The 23,684-nt window shown below is 37.7% G+C and overlaps 1 long non-coding RNA gene across 1 annotated transcript; it reads left to right on the forward strand.

Moving 5' to 3' along the window:
- The first annotated feature begins 13,548 nt into the window (after nt 1-13,548).
- LOC127454479 (uncharacterized) lies at nt 13,549-22,122 on the forward strand. The gene is made up of 3 exons (XR_007899561.1): nt 13,549-13,830; nt 15,051-15,712; nt 18,406-22,122. It is a non-coding gene; the product is annotated as an uncharacterized LOC127454479 (long non-coding RNA).
- Nucleotides 22,123-23,684: the final 1,562 nt, after the last annotated feature.

Raw genomic sequence — 23,684 nt, forward strand, 5'->3', positions numbered from 1 at the left:
TGCAGTCTTGTAGAATTATTTCATGTAGTGACAGCTAATACAATAATTTCTGCTCATTTTTAAACATGTTGGGAAGGGGAGGACAATTAGCCTGAATGTTGTTTTGCACAACAGAGGATGGTTTGATTACTCAGTTTGACTCGATCACACTTAACGATATAGCTTAATAATATAGTCAGAAAAAAAGTTATTATGCACAGTCATTGAATAGCGATATCTCTGTTCAAACACCAGCCAAAACGTTTAAGTGTTGAGTACTTTACTCACAAAAAGGACGCACTTCCAATATGTTAACTCACCATCTTCACCAACAGCCAGGTACTGCATCCCACATTTTTTCCTTTGTTAATTAATCCTTATAAAAAGTTAAAGGCAACAGAGCACTTTCTGTCTTTCAATACAAGACTGAGATAAGTTCTGAATTTACCGACCATACGTGCTGTCGCATGCATTTGTTTACATTTGGTAGCACACTTGGCTGTATATGAGTATTGCTGTTAACCCTTTAGACCTGCTCTCAATGTAATAGTATATAAAGGGCAATTTTGTTTGTTTAAGCCTATGACTTGAAGTAAACTGTAGTTTTAATTTATAAAACCGGATGTCTGCTTAAGCTAAATAATTAAAATAATTACATTTTGCTTTTGTGTCTTTTTTTTTTTTTACCTATGAACTATAAAAAAAAATAAAAAAAACACACACACAAATATATGCTTAATCTGTCCAATATCTACTTTTTTGTGTTAACTCCTCTTCATGACGTCCATCAACAGTGCACTTTCACTTTAATTAAAAGTTAAGTATGGAGTGCCACAGGGATCAGTTTTAGGTCCTCTGCTTTTCTCCTTATACATGCTTCCCCTGGGAGCTTTATCAGGAATCATGGAATAAGTTTCCAATGTTATGCCGGAGATACCCAAGTTGATATTTCACATTATATTTCACAACCCAACAAAAATTCACAATTCTCCAAATTAGCAAAGTGTATCAGTGAGATCAAAGATCAGATGGCCAGAAATTTCCTTCTACTCAATTCCGACAAAACAGAGGTACTAATTATTGGAGCAAAAACCTCTAAAAAGAAGCTGCTAAAATATAGTTTGACGCTCGATGGATGTACTGTTACGTCATCTTCTACAGCGTGTTATATACAGGGTGTTATATTTGATACCAATCTGTCCTTTTGAAAATCAAATTTCCAATGTTTGTAGAACAGCATTCTTCCACCTCAGAAATATTGCTAAGTTACGACACATGTTCTCTGTTGCTGATGCTGAAAAACTAATTCATACGTTCATGACCTCAAGACTAGATTATTGTAATGCATTACTGGGAGGATGTCCAGCAAGTTCAGTAAATAAACTTCAAAAGGTTCAAAATGCAGCTGCCAGAGTGCTGACTAGAACCAAGAAATATGATCATATTATCCCCATTTTATTGTCGTTACATTGGCAACCTGTTAAATTTCATATTAATTTTAAAATTCTGTTAACTACATACAAAGCTTTGAGTTCTCAAGCTCTGCAGTAATTAAGTGACCTTCTGACATGCTATATTCCATCACGTTCATTACGATCACTAAATTCTGGCTTGTTAATAGTTCCTAGAATATCAAAAAAAAAAAAAAAAAAAAAAAGAGGTAGATCCTTTTCCTATTTGGCTCCTGAACTCTGGAATAGTCTCCCTAACACTGTTTGGGATGCAGACACAGTCACTCAGTTTAAGTCTAGACTAAAAACTCATCTAATTAGCCAGGCATACACCTAATTTATCCATCAACTCAATTGATGATGCTTTAGTTAGGTCTGCCAGAACCAGAAACATCTATCATGATCTATAACTCTGCATAAAATCGAATGACATCTACGCTAATATTATTCTATTTGTTTCCATGTCTCAACTATATCCTGAGGTTACCAGAGCCGGCCAGATCCAGCTCCATTCCTGCTGTGTGTCAGACTCCACTGCTATGTGTCTGAGTGATGACGACTAAATGCAGCCGGTGCTAGCCAGATATCTCTTCAGTCTTTTACAATGGACTTCAGAGGATGAACTGATGCCAACTTAAACTGTAAGACAAAGGATACTTCATATGCCATTGCCTGAACCTTGGATTTAGGATGGACCCCACCGATCCTGACCGAAATGACCTGCCGGTTGAACTGTGATGCACCTCATTGATTTCTGCCTGCATCACCTTTGTTTACTGATGGACTACACTCTTGAAATGGAATACATAGACTATCATTTAATTGCCAACAAAAGCCTTCATCAGCCAACTAACAAAGGACAATGCATCTATGTGAACTTATGCAGTTAATCCAGGATGGACTTCAAAAACATTAATCATTAATCTTTTTTTTTTTTTAACACTTGACCTTAACTCTTACTTAGTTTACTCATCTTAAACCAAGAGCTGCACTGCACATAAATAACTAATATTGCCATTATATTCATGCTGGTTAGCCAGAGGGGAACTGGCCCCCACAGTGAGCCTGGTTTCTCCCAAGGTTATTTTTCTCCATTAACCAACATCTTATGGAGTATTGTGTTCCTTGCCACAGTCGCCTTCAGCTTGCTCACATGGGTTCTAAATACAATTATTATTTAATTTTTATACACTATTTACAATCATATTTAATCAAACTACACAACGATCACTAAGACTTTATAGATATTAGTTTGATTTTTTGTTAATGCATGATTTTCTGTAAAGCTGCTTTGAAATGATGCGTGTTGTGAAAAGCACTATGCAAATAAAAATGACTTGAATTAAGCTTGAACAGCGCAGCAAAAATAGACTCAGAAGCTTTGTATTGATTATCTCATAACTGAATTTGTAATTGGCATGATACATTTTTACCTGACTAAAAAAATTGTATAACTGATTAATTCTGAAATTATTGGCTCCAGTAGATTATGTGGAGTCCATGTTACCACAAATCTGAGACCATAGGTTAGTACATACTAAGGCCCAGCATTTGATGGAGCATTAATTGCTAACTGCTTGACTTTAGTTAAGTTGTTTATAGATACTGTAGGTGGCCAAACAAAAATTACTATTTAGAACATAGTAGTGCTGATAAATCCATCTAAATAGTATTAGTCTGACTTCTGAATATTGATAATGTTAGTTTAGTTAAATGTATATAGGATACTATACAGATGCACCTATAAAAACTAGCATTTTTTAATGCGCCTTCAGGCAATCTATCAGGTGAAATTGCTCAGCACACCACAGATGGGCTTCTTAGAATTAAAATACCTTTGTTGCATATTATCCACCAGGTGGTGCATGAAACATTTTGAGTAAGAGGTCATGCACCTCTGTCCAGTTATTGGGGGTGCTTCTAATTTTTTTAATTGTGCATCCTCGTTTCATCGCTCCTCCTTCCTCAAGCCTGTGACCCGGAAACCGATAAAAGTCCGCCATCATTAAGGACGTGTCAATTCTCTAAATGCACCGTTAGGAGGTGAGGATCGAGGATGGAGGAGCTTCCCCAAGGACGCTTGAGCGAGAAAGCTCAGGTGCATCCTTTGCCGAAGACTTTTTGGCCGAAGCACCTGACAGTCACAAAAATTCTCCTCCCCATTCACATCTGACACAACAGTTTTAATTTTATTTCACATTTGCGGTTTAAATAAATACTTCAACAGTGTATTTTGAATTAGGTTTTAAAGGTGCTGTAAGCATTTTTTTTCTTGGAAAGGTATGCAGAAATGTTTCCTACTCCCTGTAAGATATTACTAAAATAAATGTTATGAGGTATCTTCTGTGACAGCTCTAGACTCAGTAAACAGCAAACAAACATGTGTCCGCAGGCTGCGATCTCTGACGCTTTATGCCTGTCAATCATTTTGCAAATTATATATTATAATTCTATCATGATTTACTCACATTTAAGCCATCCCAGATGTGTCTTTCCTTCTTCAGCAGAACCAAAATGAAGATTTTTTATGATCATATTTCAGCTCTGTTTGTCCATGCAATGAAAGCAAATGGGTCTCATGATGCTGCTGGCTGTTTGATGGTCCAAAAGGCATATATTAGGCAGCATAAAGTAATCTACACAACTACAGTTGATCAAAATGTCTTCTGAAGAAAATCGATAGGTTGTGTAAAAAATAAATCGCTATTTAAAACTTTATTAACTTTTAAAAAAAGCTTCCTGCTACCAGTCGACCCATCACGGAGCTGTCACGTGACACAAGTGCAATGGCATGTTCACGTGTGAAGTCATAAGCGTGCGCTTTATATACAACAGAGGAACGAACGTCATGTGAGAGTTAGGTCGTTTCAAACAGCAATAAAGTGGTGGGAGGACGCAATCATTTAAAGTTAAAAATGTTTTAATTATCGATTTGCTTCTTACACAGACCTATCTATTTGCTTCAGAAGACAGTCAATGATCGACTGGAGTCATGTGGATTACTTTTATGCTGCCTAAATATGCCTTTTGGACCGTCAAACAGCCAGCAGCGTCATGGCACCCATTCCCTTTCATTGTATGGACAGAGCTGAAATGTGCTTTTAAAACTCTTGATTTCGGTTCTGCTGAAGAAGGAAAGACATACACATCTGGGATGGCTTAAAGGTGAGTATATCATGAGAGACTTATAATTTTTGGGTGAACTAATCCTTCACGACGCATGAATGAGCAGGACATTCCAATTTACAAATACATCTTGCTTTGATTCCTCCGTCTTTATTTCCTTTTCTTGCATCCTTTACTCATTTCCTACAAGGGAGGAGCTAGAAAATGAGGAAAGAATGCAAGGAAAGGAAACAAGGATGCGCAATTTAAGAAATAAAAAGCACCCAAGGTGTATTCATCTTCATGCGGCACTGCGCAGACCGATCAGCACCATACCGGAAGCAGTGCATTTTGGTTGCACCACCGCCTCATCACCATGACGTATCCCATCAATGTACCACAAGAGCGATTCAAAGGCAGCTGCCTGGCTCAGCCAGTGTAGCTGCACGAGTTCTTTATGATGACCAGTGTTGGGTGTTATGTGTTACTGTAATCGAATGACATTTTTGCAGTAATGCAGTAAGTTACTTCAAAAGAGTAATCTGATTACAGTTACAGACATGAATAAAATTACATTACTTGGATTATACATTTATTGCTATGACAATAATATTAAGTAGAATGCATTTTAAAATGTATTACGGTCCTATGTTAGTACTTTATGTATGTTGCTGTGTCAGCTAATGAGCATGAGCTCTAACAAACCACCATGGAAATGAGGACACATATGGAGGCGATGGCAGGTGAGTGAGTGACGTTACTATAGACGCAATGGAGTGTAGTTGTTTATTCAAATTGAAAACGAAAGTAAAGTGTTTCAAGATTTCATGAGCTCACAATCAATCCCAGCGTATGGAAAGCCAAGAGGGTCAGAATTGACGTGTTTTGTATCGCCTTATTAAGCTTTGAAACCGTAAGGCGTTAAGTAAACGGCGTTAGGCGTTACATAAACGCTGTACGCCGTCACGCGTTAAATTAACGTGTGTTATTTTAGCGCCTCACGTAACATAATTAGCGCATTCATTTGCTCATGTATATAACTCCTCTATCGCATTTGAGGTATCTACGGCAAGTCGGAGGATTCAAATAATTAACGGTAACGATTTATTTTGTTTCACAGTGCAAATGCACATTAAATGACTGCATCCTACTTTTGTTGACACATAATCCACGACCTGATGTCCTTCTGTCATCACTTAATAGGTAAGGATTTTGTCTCCGCTGTCCAAAACTGTTTATTCAGCTTCTCACACAGAAATTGACTCATGGTTTGAGTTAAGGTTTAACAGCTAGGTGACTAACTAAACTGGCTATTGGTTTTCACAAACTTTGCAAGCTAACTAAAATAGCAAATTCTTTCAAAACGTGAAAAAACATTCTTAGTGATTCCAAACTCCTGAAAAGTTGAGTGAGTGTGTGTGTGTGTGTTGCAAGTATTGGAAAAGCATTGATGTACTCATTCTCATAACTATTTTTACATTTTCAGAATTGAAACCATGCATAGGAGTCTGGAGTGGGCAAGGGGGAGACTTCTAAATGCTCATGATGCAGATTAAATAATCCATGGGAAAACAGAGTTTATTCAGATGGTTCAGAATTTAGACAGGAGAACACATGAAGGAAAACGACATCACATTGAAATGAAACTCATTCAAAGATTAAAATAAAAATGCTTTTCTTGTTTAGGTTGTTCTGAAAAGTAATTATTGAGACAATCATAATATCATTCAAAAATCATATAGTTCATGGAATAATTGTTTAGTTTGCTTTGCTACTTACTCAATAATCTAAAACAAAGCATGGATCTGGGTATCGACCGCCATTGGTTAGTGGATCACAAGGTGCACCATCTTATGCCATTACTCGGAGTCAGCTGTCATTTCAGAGGTCTTGCAATTTTACAGTACCACAGATGGCAGATATTCTCCACACATCTTTATCTACAATCAAAAGACAATTAAGGTAAATTGTGATTGTATTACATACACTGTAAAAAGTGGAAACCTGCTATGTTTACTTGCTCTTTTTTTATGATCTAACCCATAAAATTTGTTCCGTTGGTGTAACAAGGTATTGAGACTGATTCAGTCATGTTAAGTCATATTTTTGAGTTTAATAAAATGAATTAATTTTTCATTTTACTACATGCACACATTTTAGGTTAACAATTTTTTGTCAGTAAAAAAATATTTATACAACAGCTAGCTCCGGTCCTCTAATCTGATTCACACACTTGAATATTTAGTTTTTGCATCACATAAAATTGAAATAAAACAAAAGTTTACATTTCTCTTGTAAAATCATTTAAAAAGGGCAATCTTAAAATTTGCATTTTGCTTATTACTGCCCTGATGAAGTATTGACAGATATTTACCTGTATATTACACAAAACAAAATAACTGCATTTACACAAATTATCCTGTTCAAAGGTTTATATCCCTTTGATTCTTAATTTTGTGTGTTGCTTCCTCGATGATCAGTGATTGTTTGTGTCTTTTAAGATAGTTGTGTACGAGTCCCTGATTTGTCCTGAGCATTGAATCTGCCCACAAAAATCCATAAGGTACTGCATATTCTTTGGTTTCCCAGCACCTTCTGAAAACTGTAGCTCTTCTCAAAATTTACTTGTCCGCTAAAGACAATTAAGGCACTGAAACATAACTATTTCAAAAGGTGCAAACTTTCATTGATTCTCAATAAGGCAACACACTACATTAAAAAACAAGTGGATGTCATCTGAGCCGTAGCCTTGTGTGGGCAATGCTCCAACATGGTGCAGATGAATCACAGGTGACCCGAGTTCAAATCCTAGCTCGTGAGGTCCTTTCCTGATCCCATGCCCACTCTTCTCCCCTGTCATTTCCTGTCTCCTCTATACTTTCCCTGTCTAATATGTATTTGTGGGATTTATGTACATATCTATTATGCAGCTTATAAAGGGCATTACTACAGTACATTAAAATGTTATCTCATATCTCTAATATTTATATAAATTATGAAAGAGGTGTGTAAACTTATGCTATTGACTGTAAATAAAATGTTTAGTACTTCTGGAAAAATACTTTTGAAATGATTTCTGACTATAGTAAAAGAGGTCTAGAAAAAAGTTTGATACTACAAGGTACTTCTCATTTTCTTGTTGTAACCCAGACCCCCACACACGACAGATAAGCTTGCCAAATAAAAATAAATAAATATTGAATGTACATTGGATTACCCATTTCAATTTTATGTGATGCAAAAACTAAATATTCAAGTGTGTGAATCAGATTAGAGGACCGGAACTACCTGTTGTATAAATAATTTTTACTGACAAAAAATTGTTAACCTAAAATGTGTGTAAAACTGCAAGACCTCTGAAATGACAGTTGACTCCGAGTAATGGCATAAGATGGTGCACCTTGTGATCCACTAACCAATGGCGGTCGATACCCTTTATGTGTTCTCCTGTCTAAATTCTGAACCATCTGAGTAAACTCTGTTTTCCCATGGATTATTTAATCTGCGGCCTGAGCATTTAGAAGTCTCCCCCTTGCCCACTCCAGACTCCTATGCATGGTTTCAATTCTGAAAATGTAAAAATAGTTATGAGAATGAGTACATCAATGCTTTTCCAATACTTGCAACACACACACACACACACACACACACATACACATACTCAACTTTTCAGGAGTTTGGAATCACTAAGAATGTTTTTTTCACGTTTTGAAAGAATTTGCTATTTTAGTTAGCATGCAAAGTTTGTGAAAACCAATAGCCAGTTTAGTTAGTCGCCTAGCTGTTAAACCTGAACTCAAACAATGAGTCAAATTCTGTGTGAGTAGTTGAATAAACAGTTTTGGACAGCGAAGACAAAATCCTTACCTATTAAGTGATGACAGAAGGACATCAGTGTTGATTATCAGTCGTGGATTATGTGTCAACAAAAGTCGGGTGCAGTCATTTAATGTGCGTTTGCACTGTGAAACAAAATAAATCGTTGCCGTTAATTATTTGAATCCTCCGACTTGCCGTAGATACCTCAAACACGATAGAGGAGTTATGTACATGAGCAAATTAATGCCTTATGGCGTTTAGAAAACGGCGTTTCAAAGCTTAATACGGCGATACAAAACACGTGAATTCTGACTCTCTTGGATTTCCATACCAGCGAACTCTGTGTCAGCGTGCTCCCAGCCCTAGCTGGAGGAGAAAGACGCAAGGCTGGGCTGGCGACAAATCCTCCTCAAATCTCCACGCTCTACCCCATCCTCGCGCGCCTCCTTCGTGTGGCCCTCTGCAGCTGCCGCGGGAGGAGAGGGGATCGGCTTCGGATGTTTATGGAAAACATTCCCGTCTGACAGAGGGACATATCGCTCACAAGGTGGAAACATTTGTCGCTAAGCAAACGGCTCTTATGTTCTTTATGTACTGTACACAATAAAACAAAAACAATGCAATAGCGTTACAGATGTGCAAGTGATAAAGGATACTTTATCAGGGAGGTAGAAATAATCCACTCGCTGTAAAGCTTTGTGTAAACACACATGCTGCACATGTACACATACACATGCATGATGCAACACACAACCAAACCTGTATATGCACACCGAAAAGAAACAAGCATTCAAATACACAATGGGTTTACTCTCAAAGCTGTTTGCAAATGTGTTTTCAGAAATGTTTTCAGTTCAGAATTGTTTTTTTCTGTCTTTCACACCAACTCAAGCACAGGTAAACAAGCATACTGTAAACATACCACACACAGCTAAGAAGGCTATAGATAGCGGACACACACACACCTGAAGATACTACTACAGCATATTTGAGATAAGAAAGTTAAATTGCATATTTAGAAATGCAGTGGATCTCTTTAGCCAAGTTGCTGTCTTTGAAAAAAATAACAGAATTACAGCAATATGACAGTCAGCATTAAAGTACTGAAAGAGCTATTAGTCACTTTCTTTTTTTTTTTTTTTTTTTTGCAGGTTTTTTTGGTTTTAGAAAGTAACTTCAAAGTAAAGTAATTAGTAATCTGATTACTTTCCCAACAAAGTAATCAGAATAAAATGTTTAGAGACGTAATCAGTAGTTGCTTACTCTTTGAAAGTAACTTACCCAACACTGATGATGACACAGCTTATTCACTATTAGCCAGACTCACAACATGACTGGATGCGTTCAAAATGGCATACTTCACATACTGCTCTTACTACTACTGCTATGTCAGTCTATGGCAGAAAAAAAAGAGTATACAGTACCATAATCAAAGTGGTTATTCACCTCCAGTTCTGTGAAAACTCTCACAAATCCATGTTTTTATAAAAGTATATCATGTTTATTTCATGTTCTATTGTTTATCATAGTAATAGCATGTTTATTCATAAAAATAAATAAATAAAATAAAACATTATAAAAGAATAAAAATACTGACTCCTTTATTGGTATTAAAATAATATAGGCTTTTATTGGACTTTCTTGTACACACAACAGCCACTGTATTAGCAGCACATAGCCAGAAACATTCATTTGAAAGGCTTTTTTTTTATTTATTTATTTAAAATTCAAACATCTGTTCATCTGAATTCCACTTCGTCTGCAATAAAGAAAGAAAACATAGAACAATCGTCCATGACTGATATAGGTTCTGCATACAATGGGAAGTGCAAAGTGTCTGGATTGACGGCTCTCTTTTCAACTTCTCTGACTGCAACTGGCAAATCTCGCCAATCGGTAACTCGAGATGCAGTCCAAGTCAAACACCAATCGTTACAGGTCGTCTGCTCCATCTTTTGTGGATGCGTCATACGGTATCTCATGCACATTTTAATTTATAACCTTGTAAGAAAGGGATCAGAAAATATCAATTATAGGCTACTATTTGCAATGATGAGAAACGCTGGACTGCGAAGGTGATTGAAAGTGAGATTTTAAAACAAGTGTTTCCAAAATGTGGGCTGCTATACACGTGTATTTCAGGGAGGCTACAAGTTCCTTGAAAATTTGTTTAGGCTTTTTTAAAAGATATAAAAATGTCATTGTGTATTGTTGTTTTTAAATCATGTTTTATATAAATATGAATAGTTAATTTCACTGCAAAGAGCATTTATGAATGCTTGCTTCATAATTAAAAATGTTTGGTGTAATATAACAATTATTATTGAGAGCTGATTAAAACACTGACTCTTCCCTGATTTCTTAGAGGGCCATTGGAGTATTAAATTTAAGAACCTTTGGATTTTAATTAGCCTGTATTCTTTATGGGATGAGTATAGCATATAGTTAATTTCCTCATTAACCCTAAAATGCATGGGAATTCCACCAAACACACATATTCGGGTCTTTAAAGACTTGGAACGTATATCTATCACAAATGGATCTACAAAATGCTCAAATAGTGTAAAAGTTTCAAAATATTTTTCAAGACAATTAGAAAATAATTAAATAAAATATATTTTGATGTTTTATTTTCCATGTCAAAGAGATAATGCAACAAATCAGGACAGATCTACAACTGGAATAATTACTTTCACACTGAAATTAATTCAGACACAACTGGCTTTCAAACACATATTGAGCTACACATAACACACTAAATAGATGTAAATAGATGCACAACTTACATAATTTCAGTAGTACACCCAAATGACAATGGCCATATCATACTGTTTTATGTGTTACACTTGCAATAATTTAATTCCATGTTGTTTCTTCATCAAATAGCAATGTCAAATGTAAATCAAGTCGATCACCGAAAAAAAAAAAAAAAAAAAAAAAACGGCACTTTGAGTAAGAAATAGCATGTATAATATTTATGTTCATTCATATGGGATCCTGATTATTCACCATTGTCACACAGAAAATCAACATGATATAGTATTTATTTGTATGAATAAAAACTCATTACTCTTGTTATAAACAATGAAATAGATATCCTGTGATAAACTTATATAGATATGAAATAATCATAAAAATATAATTTATGGATGTGCAAAACAAAAAAAACAAACCATTATAAAAAAAATTCTTGTGTGTGTGTTTTTTGTGCTACACTATTTATAAGACAAAGATTGAGGGATAATAAAGATATTTTGGCACAACTCCAAAAAATGGATGAGGTCCCGGGTCACTAAAGACCCGAGGTATGCATTTAAGGGTTAAAGTTAACAAGCACACAGTTTTGTAAGCTAATATTTCGATTGTCAGATATTTTTGCTTGGAATTAAATATGTTAAAGTGATTCATTTTAAACCTGTTTAATTTGTTTTAAGGCTAATAAGCATAGGTGTCACAGTTCCGGCATGTGTGCCGGCTCTAACTGGTGTTCATTTTTCTCTCCCTTATGTCTCACAGGTGGAGCCGGCACGCGTGATCAGCGTTTCCATGGGACCGCTGATTGATCTCGTGGAGACGCCAATCACGCTGCCTCTTGCTTTCGACTAACTGCACTCCCATCTTATTCCTTGTGTTTCCCCTCTCTCTTTGCCAGTTTATTGTTCCCTGTTACTGTTGACATGTGTGCTGTTTACGGTGAAGTCTAACTCTTCTCTCTTGTGTAGCTGGAACAAGCTCTATTATCTGTTGGTTGCCTGTCTATTGAGGGGCGGTTAGCTGTCTGCTTGCATACACTCTCACCAGTTGGTGTCCAAGACTGTGGAGGAGGATTCCTTGATTTCTGCCCTTGTCTCAGGAGATTCGTCTGGGCTTCGCTTGCACCTCACCAACCGCTTGCACCTCACCAGCTTCCACGGACTCTCTTCTGAGTGCTCCAGACTTCCACAACGCACACACTCCCCATACGAACACACTCTTCACTAGCCCTTGGCGGCTCGCTGGTTCTCCGACTACTTCAGCCGTCGCCTTGACTTGACTTTTGAGAACTTGAGAATAGATATTGTTTAACTCTCTCTCTGCCTTTGGGTCCTTTATCCTCCCCACTCCCCAACAGTGACAATAGGAGGAGCATGTGGCTGGCCACGGGTGACGGGCATGTTGTGTGAATTGTTAATGGGAATTCAGATTGTCGCTCCAGGAAAATGCTAAGATCAGCTTTCCCACCTCAAATTCAAAAATTAATAACTAGTGAGAAGTTAAAGTCTGACTCTAGATCAGCGGCTGTGGATGACTGTCATTTTACATCTCTTGAAAGGTTTCGGCTGATGCGATCATGGACGCGGACAATGTCTTCATTTGTGAAATTTCACATTTTTTAACAAATATTAAATAGTGCAATTCTTAGATTAAAGCATAGGCTTTATAATCTATAGATTATGGTAGAATTGAAAACGAGTTAATCACAAGTTTGTAGTGTTCCTTTTTTTTTTTTTTTTTTTTTTTTTTTTTTTTATTATATAGATTCGATTTAAATCAGTAAGCATCAAACTCTAAATGAACCAGCAACAAGATGACTTTGGTGGAACTAAATTCTTTGGTGGAAGACTCTCTCCACTGTATTTTATCCTAACTTCCAAAACTTTTCAAGTCATCGCTGCCTGACATGGTCGGTGAGGAGCGCGTATCCAAGTGGTTCAGAACATTTCATTTTGCTTCGAAAAACATCACTTATACTAATTCAAGTTTGTTGTGAAAACAAATTACTCATATGTTTGCTCTTGTCTTGAGTTGTTTAAATAACGAGCTTTTATTAACTGACTTTATTCAGAATAAATAATTTATTCAGCTTCAGTGTTTGTATGGAGTGTGAACCAGGGACGTGCCGTCCATATAAGCAAGATAAGCAGTGCTTACCTCCCAGAAGAGTGAAAAGACACTATGAAATATTTAATTATAATTGTTAATATAAACTACTGTTTTCGTTCAAATTCGTCATCTTTCATCTCAGTTGAGCAGCACAGACAGTTATTCATTTATTAGCTTTGGCGCCACCCTCAGGTATAAGCACTTTATGTTATGCTTTCTCTGATTCAAAGCATTGTTTTCCGCCTTTTCATTCAACACTGTAGGTTCAATCAAATTGAATCATGCTCGCTACTACAATTGGCCAAGGTAAGCAGAGGTAGGCATGCTTACCAAAATGAGTGTCAATCAGAAGCTCCTTCCTTTAGTCACGCTATCTGATAGATTTTATTTTGCTTCAACATGTTCAAGTTCACATAACTAATGCATTATTTAGCACTAAAATGGATATCTGCAGTGTAAGCATCGACGACCTACGCGGATTTGGCAAAGTTGATTTCAATGAAATCGAGAAAGAGAGGCTATTGAAACTTCAACAAGCGGGTGACTTTTACAACAAAGTGACGGAGATGTTCATTTGCAAGAAGAGACATAAGGATTTTGTATTCAAGTAAAGGTAAGTTAATACAGTATATTTATTACAAATCTGTGTTATTGATACTAGGTCATTGTTTCTGGTTATTCTGAGGCTATGAAGTGGTGATCTGGCAATCATGTACTTGTGTTATGCTCCATCTGTTTTATAGTTCCAACGTTAAGGCGCAGTGTCCGTTTAAAGCTTTTGTTGTTTGTTATTAAATTGCTACGTGGTCTGGCACCTGCTTATCTCGCAGACCTGTTAGAACAACATACCCTCACAAGGTCTCTTAGGTCCTCTAATCGTGCTTTTGCGGTAGCTGCACCTAAGCAGTGATGGGAAGATCGGATGATTTTACTGACTTGAATAAAGATTCGTTCATTTTGCTGAACGAGACTCAAAGATCCAAGTCGTTTCGTTCGAGCAATATTACTGTCCTGAATTAAAATTTGGTCATGAAGTTTGTGACAATTGTTTCCATTAACTGGTGGGTTCTAAGGCAACAGTTTACGTCTATAATATTTCCGTTAAATTACACTCACCTGTATAATGTGTTTTGAGCACAGCGTTTAATAATGTGTAATACAAATCTTTGATGCTTGCCCAGTCTCAAAGCCCACGGCACGTGCCTGGTGTGAACATTGTACAGTAGGAAGAATACCTGAAGTCTTTTGTATTTAATTTATTGCTAAAGATGGCATGAAATGTATATATTGTTCTTATTCTTATTATAAAAAATGTGGGGGGTGAAGCCTTACCCTGTAGTTTGTTCATTCTATGCTTAAAAACTTGAACGCTTTACAGAGAAAATTAATGTATATTTAAACCTTTTTCCGCTCAATTCTGTCCTTGATGTCAGCCTGCCCAAGAAGGACATACCTTTAAAAATGTATTAAACATCTAATAATATAAAAACAAATGGGTTCCTCAAAGTGAAAAGACAACACAGGACCTTTGAGAGAAATGGAAAAAGTTTATGGAGAAATGGACAAGAAAACAAGAAAAGCTATTGCATAAATGAACAAAGGGGCAAGTTCCCAGAAAATGTCACTTTAAGTGTTAAAAAGTTGGAAGAGTGTAGTGTTTGTTGCAGAGCAGGAATACGAGAGGTGGAATAGATTGGATTGAATTTACAAAGTGGGAAATTGAGGCTAAGAAAATACTTTTAGGTGAAAATAGACAGAAAAAACATGGTCAATATTATAAGGGACATCAGAAAGATGATTTTGATGCTGCTTTGAGTCTGTCTTTGTCTCCAGGGGTTCCTCCTCCACCACTCTCTGCACCAGTCTCTGAGAGCAAACCCTCATCAACTGATGTCACTGGGGCTTCATCCTTTCAGCAAGTGGACCCAAGAGCGACCGTCAAAGAAGAACCAGTCTCTTCTCAAACCAGATCTAGAGCGCATAGGTCACAGTACAGAAAGGAGAGATAGACCCAGTAAAGACCATCATGCCTCCAAATCAAGAAAAATGAAGATGGAGGAAGATGACGATGAGTTCAGTGATGACTTTTTTTTAACCTGATGAAGCAAAGATGCAAATGCCATTGGTCCAGTTTCCAAACCCATGGGTGGGACAGGCCGGTTATCAAGCAACAATGTATGTGTACCGCCCACTTGAGCTGGCTGAATTGGACTCCATGGTTAAGGATATTACAAGCCCAAACATCGAACAGTGTATCTGGAACTTAGAGATTCTAGATGACATGGTCAAATTGGCCAGCCAGAATGGACTGAAGTGATGGCTCGTTTTTTCAGACTGAAATGGGAATGTCTATGTAATGATTCAACATACCCATGGGATCCACGAGGTGAACGACACCCTGACCACTGGTCCACCTACTGGACCCAACTCATGTATCGTATAAGAGAGGAACTTTGGACGTGGAGGACAGGGATGAGACAGAGGCCAAGGTAGAGGTAAGGGCGCCCTAGGCACCTGTTTTATTTGCAGCCAATACGGCTATTTTGCTAAAAGTTGTCAACAGAACAATGCAGCTGATGATAATCAGGAAGTTCATGAATATAATCTCCCAAGATTCTCAGTAAATAATCTGAAACAAAAATAGGATGAGGAGGGAGAGTGGACTGATTAACAATGTGAAAATGAAAGTCAAAGTATAATTCAAGCTCCAAAATTGACCAATGACTTGAAAAATGACCCACACATTGAGCTTTCTGTTTTGTGGTAAAAATATGATGTTTCTTGTCGATACTGGTGCCACCTGTTCAGTGTTGTCAAAGAGCTAGTTGCCTTTTAAACCCAGCTCAGATTCGATCATAACCATAGGCGCATCTGGTCTCCCACTCACTGAATATTTGTCCTCCTGTCAGAGCACTGTCCAGTAAATCTAATGGGCAGAGATCTGTTAGGACGACTGAATATTCAAATTGATTGCTCAGACCACGGCTTGCAAATAACAAGCACTGAAATTGGCCTTTACTCGCTACAGATCATTTCCAGCTGTTTTTATTCATGTAATATAACTGAAAACAGTGTTCAAAAACAGCTGTATGCAACATTGGATTTAACTGATTGGGAGTAACCAGAATTCTTGCATTGTACTAGTCTATTCTCCCACACGGGCCCAGACTTGTTGTATGAAAAATATTGGTCCCCTGGGCCTATCAGTGAATGTTTGATTTTAGGTGATATATTTCTGGGGGTTAAATACCTAGGTATTGCTGTACAGCTTTCAGCAACAAGACTTTTTCAAGGAAGTCACGCCCCTTATTTCTCTAGCAAAAAAGGGAGGAGGATGAAAATACATGGGAAGTTTTACACAGAAGGTTTTAGCATGTAGAGTTCAGGGGGAAAAAAGAGGTGAAATGTATTTTTCACCCTCACTTCAAGTTACTTGTATTCCAAAGTTTATGATGGCTACCGTCTTTAGTTCCAGACAAGAGAAAAATGATGATAGTTCAGAAGTAATAGTTATAATGATGTACTTTTGTTTTTGGACGACATACCCCAGGGTATGTGGGCTAAAGACTCATACGATATCGGGTGCATGAAAATGTACAACCCATGCAGGTGGTTCCAAAATCAAACCATAGACCATATAGAGCTCAATACCCGCTTTTTAAAGAAGCTGAAAAAGGCCTGGCAGAGATCATTGATTCTGTTTTGGACAAAGGCGCCATTTCTTTGTGTACACACATTCCCCAGTCTCTAGTACTCTTTTGGCAGTAAAGAAAAAAAAAATGGCAAATACAGAATGGTCCAGGATTTACGCTTGGTAAATGAAGCCATGTTCCCCTCAGCCCCGATTGTACCCGATCCTGCGACCGTTCTACAATTCCACCAGACTCCACTCATTTTTCTGTAATTGGTTTGGCAAATGCATTTTTCTCGATTTCGGTACATCTGGACAGCCGTTACTGGTTTTTGTTCTGCTTCAAAAATAAAAGATATCAGTGGAACGTCATGCCACAGGGGTATACCGACTCCCCAATGTTTTTTACGGCTCAATTGTTGTGCAATATTGAAACTTTCAAAACTCCAGCTGGAATTGCACTTTTTATTTCGACGAATTGCTTTTGGCAAGCCCTAGTGAAGAAGTCTGCTTGCAGGACACAAAGGCTTTGCTATTCTTTTTAGCTGAAAATGCAATTGGTATGAACATCAGTACATTATCTGGGTCATATTATTTCTCAATGACCATCAAATTGATCCATCCCATGTTCGTGCCATCTCATTACCTAAACCGAGAACAAAGAAAAAAGTAATGTACTTTTAAGTATGATGAATTACTGTCGATCTTGGATACTTGATTATGCTGAATTGTCACAACCACTTTCTGATTTGGCTCATATGCATTCTACAAATGCATGATTTAGTTACATGGACACCAGAAGCTGATACTGCATTTGAAAGGCTTAAAATTGCTTTACTGACTCCACCCTGTTTAGCAAATCCTGACTATAGTAAACATTTCATATTGTATGTATATGAGAACACAGCAGACAAGAACCCATTGTTAACAAAATCGCATGGTCAAAAATGGAAGCCTTTAGCTTAATTTTCTAAATGTTTAGATTCGATTATTTGTGGCCACCCACCATGTGTTCGTTCCTTAGCAGCCACCACAGAGGCTGTATTAGCATCCTCAGATTTGGTTGCCATGCATCTGTTGGAAGTTTACGTTCCACATGATGTGCATAAAATTGTTACTTCGGCACGCACTATGCATTTGTCTATTGCTATACACTTAACATATCAGAACATTCTTTTCTCTTTGCAAAATGTCATTATATATCGTTGCAACACTCAAGGAAAATGCCGTACTGTCTTCGCAGACAGTAATTATGCTTTCTGCACTTTACATGACACTAGCATACTATATAAACATCATGGTATTGTGACTTCTGGAAAGCTGAAAGCACACAAAACACTTATAATTAACCTTTTGGACTCTGTTCTCCTCCCACAGGCTTTGCCAGTATGCAAATGCTGAGCACATACTTGTGATTCTGATTGGATTTCAGACAGCAATAATCGTGCTGACATGGCTGCAAAAGCAACAGCAAAATCGACAAACTTACCACAGTTACAGATGACAGACCTGTTGGGTGTCTCGTTAACTAACCTCTCTGATTTACCTCTTTTACAGCAAAATGCTACCGAGGAAGAACTAATCCTCTGGCATGCAAACTGCAGGATGAATTCTGCCACAGGCACTTGGATTGACTCTGAAAATAAACCAGCTTTACCCAAATCAGTTTTTCCATTTATGGCTAAGTTGAAGCATGGTGCGGACCATGTATCTAAGGGAGGTATGGTTGCTATTATTAAAAGATACTAGTACGCACCAGGCTTTTCAAATTTTGCAGCCCAATTTTGCAAAAATGCATGATTTGCATGCAAATGAATATTGGAAAGATGCCAGTCATCTTGCAGAGTGCACACCCGACACCAGAGATGCCATTTGAACATCTGATGATAGATTTGATTGAATTAACACCAGCTCGAGGTTATCAACACTGCTTGGTTGTGATTGACATTTGTTCTAAATATCCTGAATGCTTTCCATGCAGGAGACAAGATACACTGACAGTGGCTAAACACCTGATGAGGGAAGCGATTCCCAGATGGGGAATTCCCCACAAATTATCCTCAGACAATGGTTCTCACTTTGTGAACACAGTGGTAAAAAAATCTATCAGAAAAGCTAAATTTTGATTTGAAACAATATTGTGCATATCACCCACAATCAGCAGGTGCTGCTGAACATCTGAATCAGACGATAAAACACAAATTTGCTAAAGTGATGTCTGATACAAGTTTGAACTGGGTCCAAGCTTTGCCATTGGTCCTTATGTACATTTGGGGACATCAAAATAAACAAACAGGTCTGAGCCCACTTGAAGTGTTGACTGGTCTTCCTGTGAGACTGACTGCCACTCTCCCTTACAGATTCCCACAGCACGAAGGCACCTTTCAACAGAAAGATGATCAGATGGTGAAATATATGTCTGAACTATGCAAAACTGTAGATAGAGGGTGCCATCCATAAGCTGCAAGTTGGAGACTGGGTCCTGGTGAAAGACTTCAGATGGAAAGCTTGGCACCGCCCACGCTGGTTGGGACCATGGAGAATCCTCCTGACTATGGCTGTTTGAGTAGCTGAAAGGGATACCTGGATCCATTGCTCACATTGCTGTAGGGTGAACCCTCCTGAAATCACAATAGGTGTGCCTCTAACTCTGGCAGAGGCGGAGGAGTCCCCTAGGGGGGCCAACGAGGGTCTGGAAAATTGAGGGGGCCCTGAAATTGGGAGTAGGGTAGAAGAAGACACAAGGACACATGATCAACACAGACCCAAACAAAGAGAGGAAGAATCACCCAGGACATGGTAGTGCAGACTGTTTGGTCATTCACCCAGCTTTTCTAGGTGACACAGATGGTATCACTGTCCTGCTTTTGAGTGATCAGTCAAAAGGAAACTGTTCTATGAGTCAATGTATTCAAAACACTTAGCAAATTTTGTTCGTTCTCATGTCCAAGGTCAATATGTCTTTAACAAAAAAACTATATCAGACACCTACTGTGTTGAAGACTACCATGACCTTTTTCCATATTCTGATGACTACGATTTTGATGATGATGATGTGTTAAAACAATCATTTGATTTTTCTGTTTTTAAACACTAATAATTTTGTTAATCTATCTGAATTTGAACATGAATGTTCTAAGGGAGGAATGTGGAAAATTTATTTCTATTCTCATTATGCTTTGTTTCTTTTCTATTATTTCTTATTAACTGTAAATTGCTTTCTGTAAATGAACCAAACATGTTCAAATGCTTAGATAAATAGTTTCTCCTTTTGTAGCTTAAGTCGACTTAAGTTTCTTCGTATGGCCATCTCTGCCAAGGTCAGAGAGGAAAAGGGAGGCAGAGAACTGTGTCTTAACAGAGGACACAGCTGAAGAGTGAAAAACATCTTATTATGGAATGTGCTAAGGAAGACTAGTGTGGATGAAGAATAGAGCATTTCAGGACAGGAGCCTGTCCTTGTAAGGTGAAGAAAGATAGGAGGTTCTATGATAATTACTTTTTAGCCAATCATTTAGCTGATTCTTTTGTCTTTTAAAAAATGAATATGCATGATTGTGTTGGATAAATATTCTGTATTTTGGAAATAACCTTTGTAGCTCTCTGAGGTATACTATGGTAGTAGGAGGGCTACCTGGGCTCGTGAGTAAGAAAGATTTTCTTTGCTTAAGCTTTACTACTGGAGTGGCCTGATTCATTTACAGGTGAATTTCCACCACATCTTCTAACCCCATTGCCTTGTGTAATAATATATAGGCCAGGGTTTCTCAACCACTGGGTTGCGACCCGAAAATTGGGTGGCGGATCATTGTCTGCTGGGTCGTGATATATTTTCTGTCATGAGTGCAATTTACCAATTAGAAAGCTATAACTGAACATTTGCAATGTTTGGTGCAACAGTGACCACTATTGTCGAATCGTGTTAATATCTCCAGGTTTACGTAAATGATCGTAAGTAAGAGACTGCATTTCTCTGACATTAATTATTAGCTGTCCAATCACAATAATCCATCAATGCTACGAATCGTTCTTTTTGGACAAGGTCTCTTTACGTAGCGTTGCATGCACTAGCTCCATGCATTAACGTGCTAGTCTGGTTGCAATCCAGTCTGTTGACATAATCATTTTAGAGCGGCAGTACCAAGTGTCACATTAACATGAGTAAAAAAATTAAAAACGGGTTTCTTTATAGTGTGTTTAATGACTGAAAATGTTTGTGTATTTGTGACATTACCTCGGCTACACATATTGGGCTATAGATAGGCCGCTCTATTATAAGCATATAAACATAACTAGAAGAGGTATTGGGGGGCCAGCAGGGGGTGCTCACCCTGCGGTCTGTGTGGGTCCTAATGCCCCAATATAGTGATGAGGACACTGTACTGTAAAACAGCATCGTCCTTCGGATGAGATGTAAAACTGAGGTCCTGACTCTCTGTCGTCATTAAAAATCCCCATCCATTAATTGGCTCTATAACTCTGCTCTCACCTCTCCACCAATAGCTGGTGTGTGGTGAGCGTACTGGTGCACTATGGCTGCTGTGGCATCATCCAGGTGGATGCTGCACACTGGTGGTGGTTGAGGAGAGTCCCCTGTTCACTGTGTAAATCGCTTTGAGTGTAGAGTCAGAAAAGCACTAAATAAATGTAACGTTCATTCATTCATTCATTCATTAAACTAGATTAAGTACCTGTTAACAGAAAATCGCAGAAAAAACCTGCACACAAAAAAAGGCTCTTTTATAACATATTCAGCATGTTTGTTTTTGCAGATGATAAATATCCCATTCATTTTTGTAATACGTTATATTTTTTCCCTGCCCAAATGGTTTATTTAAATCCCAAAAATCATATGTGGTTGTTACACCCTTGGAACGAGTCGCTTCTCCTGAACGCCACCAGAGGGCTCCTTCACCCGAATTTTAAAACTGTCACACCTATTTCTCCTTAGTTTAATAACCTCTGGACTATTTAAGCACTGAACACTACAGGATCAGTGCGAAGTATTGTTCTGCCCTGGCAAGCATTTTGAGCATTTATTATATGACTTATATCTTCTGTGTTTTGGATTCAGTTTATTCGGCCTTGCGATTTGTATTTGATATATTGATTGGACTGATCTCTCTGTGCTTTGATCTCTCGCCTGTTTTCCGATTTTGGATTATAAACCCCTTTGGACTGATTTTCCTGTGTACCGACCAATGCATGCTTCTGCTGTTTTGGATTATTACCCTGGACTGTTATTAACATATATATCCTCTGTTGTTTACAATAAATCTGCACATGGATCCTAATCATACCACTCCTGCTCCATCATTACAATGGTATATACAAATTTAAGACTGTCTTTCTCTTAAAATTACGGATAAAGAAACAGCAAGTAACGGTAATACAAATAGTAATAACAATATACACTATACAATATAAAATAAAATAAACATTTGACAACATTAATGAACATAAATACAGTAAATAATCTTCATGCGCGTGTGTTCGAGGGACTTTTATAATCTAAACTCAAGTAAAATATCACCCACAGGCGACATGGCATACAACGCAAACACCAGCAGCCTACTGCGTTTAGCGGAATCTAGTTTAAAGTTTTAAGAAACTTGACTGTCAGACACAAGTCAGTCATACTCTTGTGGTTGTGGATGAGCGAGAAAAAAATGATATTGTGTGTAAGTTTGCAAAGAGTACAGATGTGTGTAAGCGCAAAACTGTAGAAAAAGAAGTAGTTTAATATTTTTAATGATTTAAGTGCTAGCATGAAGGGGAGCTTTTTCTTTCCATTATTATTATTAGTGGTGCTTGCGGAGCAAAGCATCACTGTTGTAATCTCACATACTTATTATTAGTGGTGCTTGCAAAACATCACTATTGTAATCTCACATACTTATTATTAGTGGTGCTTGCAAAGCATCACTATTGTAATCTCACATACTTATTATGATTATTATTATTATTATTAGTGGTGCTTGCGGAGCAAAGCATCACTATTGTAATCTCACATACTTATTATTATTATTAGTGGTGCTTGCGGAGCAAAGCATCACTTTTGTAATCTCACATACTTATTATTACTATTCTTATTATTAGTGGTGCTTGCGGAGCAAAGCATCACTATTGTAATCTCACATACTTATTATTATTATTATTAGTGGTGCTTGCGAAGCAATGCATCACTACTGTAATCTCACATACTTATTATGATTCTTCTTATTCTGTACAAAACTTCGGACCTAACTCATCCTGCACCGTTTTTAGTAGACCCATGAATTAGGTGTCAAATCGACCGGCCTATTGACAACACCTGTGCTATGAATTGTCTAAGGGATTGGGGATACGGTGCACCCCTGGGGGGCAAAAAACATCCCAAAAATGTCCCATAGGCATACTATGGCAAGGGTCTCGCCCATGAAAACATTTTTTTTTTTTTTTTCTACTATGGCAGTCAATGCAAGAAAGTTGTCAAATCATATCTCCTAATCAGAATGACAGAGACATGGGGGCAGGCTCATTTCAATCGGGCTACCAATCAGTCTTTAAGGATTATCTTGGAAATGGTGTAACCACGCCCTAGCAACCATGTACGGCACCCTAGCAACCGCCCCCATAGACTTTCATTCAAAATGGCTCAGAAGGATATCTTCAGAACAGAATGTCGTAGACACTTGGGGATTGGTCTTTTGAGTCAGGTTAGTAAGCAGCCAATAAGAATCACTCTGGTCACTGGCTAACCATGCCATAGAAACCATTTATAACACCCTAGCAACCGCCCACATAGACTTCCATTCAAAATGGCTCAGAAGGATATCTTCAGAACAGAATGTTTT

The sequence above is a fragment of the Myxocyprinus asiaticus genome, chromosome 16 (assembly GCF_019703515.2).
Source record: "Myxocyprinus asiaticus isolate MX2 ecotype Aquarium Trade chromosome 16, UBuf_Myxa_2, whole genome shotgun sequence".
NCBI classification, from domain to species: Eukaryota; Metazoa; Chordata; class Actinopteri; order Cypriniformes; family Catostomidae; genus Myxocyprinus; species Myxocyprinus asiaticus.